The sequence below is a fragment of the Chaetodon trifascialis genome, chromosome 20, assembly GCF_039877785.1.
Source record: "Chaetodon trifascialis isolate fChaTrf1 chromosome 20, fChaTrf1.hap1, whole genome shotgun sequence".
NCBI classification, from domain to species: Eukaryota; Metazoa; Chordata; class Actinopteri; order Chaetodontiformes; family Chaetodontidae; genus Chaetodon; species Chaetodon trifascialis.
Window position 1 is genome coordinate 12,646,494 of NC_092075.1, and position 3,785 is coordinate 12,650,278.

Genomic DNA, 3,785 nt, shown 5'->3' on the forward strand with positions numbered 1-3,785 from the left:
AAATGCTGGACATGACTATTCTCAGAATGATGGAGCTGAGAGACTTACAGCCACTGAGTTTATCTGCGATTAGAGTAATCGCACAGCAGATGTTAGTGGCTCTGAAAGCCCTCAAGAGCATGAAACTGGTGCATACAGACATCAAGATGAACAACATAATGCTGGTTAATCATCAGGAGCAGCCCTTCAAGCTGAAGCTGATTGATTTTGGTTTGGCTGTTCCAGTTTCCAAATTAAAGACTGGCAAAGAGTTTCAGATTGTTAAATACAGGGCTCCAGAGGTAATTTTGGGCCTCCCATTAAATGAGGCCATTGATATGTGGTCACTTGGCTGCTTATTGGCTTTCTTGTATCTGGGCAGGTACCTATCAAAGACTGCATATGACACCATGAGAGTCATCATGCAGATGCAGGGTCAGCCTGCCAACCATCTGCTGGAGTCTGGGATTTATACCAAGCGCTTTTTTAGCAGGGACAACGACTCCTGGAGGCCAAATACACTAATACAACCAAGAAAAGAGGACACTTCTAACACATTTAGAAGTCTTGATGACATTGTGACAACCTGCCCAGTAGCGATGGATGCCACTGAGGTTGAGGACAAAAGGGCCTTTATAAGCCTCCTCAAACGCATGCTGGATGTGGATCCTCAACAGAGAATCACCCCCAGTGAGGCTTTACAGCATGATTTTATCACCATGAAACACTTTCATGATGATACTGACAACGATTATGTGAAATCAGCCCATCTGACCTGGCAAAAATCCCAGCTAGAGCAGCCTGATTAATCATCAGGAGTAGCCCTTGAAGCTGAAGCTAACTGATTTTGGGTTGGCTTAAGCAGGTAGGAACAAAATCACCAACTATGGACACAACAGTGTTTCTGCCTTGAGAAATGTTGCAGATATCATTGTGAAAATCGCCGTTAACGTGAAACGGACAGTAAGGAGAATACTTCCGTGTGTCAGGTCCTCAGTTATCCAATGGGACTGACACTCTCAGTGGCTTTATGCGACGCGGTTGGGTTAATGAGTTGAAGTGAATGGAAGGCTGAAGCACTTGCTCTGATCATCAAATATCGACTCAGATGAAATTACATTAGAATCAGTTGAAAGCCCGCTGGGTCGGGTTAAGATGCTAAGGGCGACTTTGTGAGTCAGAAACTGACGCTGAAGGGCCCTGACCAAGCTGGTGCCGTGTACTCCACCATGCCTTCAGTGCCTGCTGCTTGAGGAAAGGGGCCTTTCTGTGTGGAGTTTGCATGTTCTCCCCGTGCTCACCTGAGGTATCCTCCATAAAATACCCCCAGTAAAACATGCAAGAAGATCACCACCTGACCAATGGTGACAAAGAGAGCTGGGCCGCTATTGGATGTCAGGTGGCCACTGCTGACATCCAACAGCTGGCCGCCACTCCTGGTCTGCCGCGTAGGAAGGACGAACAGGATGGGTCAAATGCAGAGGAATTAATTTCACAGAAGCATGGCGTGAAGCATGTAGTGTGCAACATGATGTGTGATGTGATAAAAAAAAGTACGATTCTCTTATTTTATTCCTCTTATAATAAACAATGACAAAATAAAACTACTCACAACAAATATGATGCAGATTTATTATTAGAAATAATAAGTACAGCTCTTCATACAATTGACCATGACTTAATCAGTCATCATGAACAGTTGGTTAGTCTTTCTGACTGTGTTAAACTGGTTTAAAACATACATCAAAGGGAAGAAGTTTTACATCAGTCTTGGAGATCATGTGTGTCTGAGAAACATGACATCTGCTTTATATGCTGCCACTGGATGACCTCATCAGAGAACACAGTCTGTGTTTCCATTGTTGTGCAGATGACACACCACTGCACCTGGGCCGGCAATTGATATAGGCAATCTAGGCAAACATAGATAGCAAACATAACTTTACTGATAACCTACGTAGATGTAAATGTCATAAGACAAGTACCTGGATAACGTATGCTTTGAATTGTGCAGGTTGTCAGAGAGGTTGCATTGTAACGTTCATTTTAATTATTTCTTACACATAGGATGTTTCAGATACATGGACGTGAACTCTATTTTTGCCAGCATAAGCAGGCTACTGCGTCTGAGTTTAGCCATGGTTCTGGGCAGTGGACTCCCTAGCTTATTCCTGAACTGCCACAATACAATTTGAATTCGAATTTGCTATTAGGAAGTCCAGACGAGTCAAACGGTGGTGGCACGGTGGCATAGGTGGTCACACTGTCGCCTCACAGTGTTACCACCTAAATTTCACATATGCATGGCGTGTGCAGTTTCCCCTCCTAACTTCGCATGTTGTGTGTAAAATGTGACTAATAAAGGGATTTCTTCTTCTTCTTCAAATTTTAATGCTGCGTCAATTTCGAAGGTGAACAGAAATGCCAGAAAAAACTATTCATCTTTTATTAGTTGAGATAGGGACAAAACTACAAGAACATCAATCTTTTTATTTTGTAGTGGTACGTACAGTATCAATCAAAGCACTTTTGTTTGTAGAGGGTATAGTTAATCCAGTTGATGGGTCTTGGTCATAATTTGCTCTAAGTGTCCTTAACGTGTGTTTTAAGAGTGTTTTTGCACAGTTTATGGAGTTAATCCAATTTGTTAAATATCCTTGTTATATCGCCATTGTTTGCTTTGTGGCATTTTTGTATGTGCAATTTATTAGAATTGGTTCTTTAAGTCATAATTTGCTTCTTGTAAGTGTTGGAGTAACCATAAGAGCATTTTTTTGTTTCATCCATTTTTGAGTCATTATTTGTTAAATATCCTTGAACATTATCTGTTGCATTTTTGTATGTGCAATTTATTGAAGTGTATCAGTCAAGAAATAATTTGGCTGTTGAAGTGTTGGAGTGACTATAAGAATATTTTTATTGGTATAGTTTCTGGAGTTCATCCATTCTTTGACTTTACATTTGTTAAATATTTTCAAGTTTATATCAAGTGTACAAGTCTTTAGAGGTGACCCTTTTCTGCCATAATTTGCTTGTTTTTTTGAGTGTCCGTAAAAGCACTTTTATTTCCATAGTTGATAGTTATTTTCCATAGTTATTGGTGGTGGTGGTGGTGGTGGTGGTGGTGGGGGGGAGTATTTCCTTATAAAACAACGGTAATTCCAAGGTCTTTCCGAACACGATCCGATGATCCAAGTACACTGTGACCTCTAGCATAAGGACGGACGCCAGCGAGAAGTTTGAATGAAATAAGAGAAGATTGAATGACATAAGTCAAATATAAAGCATTAACAGAGGGTTACCAGCGTTACCGGTACCAGACCCAAAAACAAAACTCACTTATGATAATTCCTTTTGGTATTACTGAGCTGTATTATTTTCTGAAATGTTATGTTTGAATATGTTAGTAATACATTATCTATTAAATATTCAGTAATTCTAAATGATGTCCAGAATAAAATAGACACCTAAATATGAATTATGGCCGTTTTCTCTCCATTAGTCGGAAAGAAGTCATGTCATGGAAGCAAAATAGCCCAAAATCTCAAAAATGACTTGCAATAAATATACTATACTGTTCTGCTACTGACCAAAACCATTAAAAGCCTGACTCCTACTGTGAAAATGTCTTGCTCAGTGGTACAGGAGAGCTTTGTTTTTAGGAGAAGCCTTTTCTTACTGTGGTAAACAGGAAGACTAGGATGTGCCTGCTCCGTTCCTGATTGGACAAGCGCTTTGAACGGTACCAAGGCAACAGCAGACATCAATAACTCTATTGGTGGACGTAGAAACACGGGCGGAGCTGA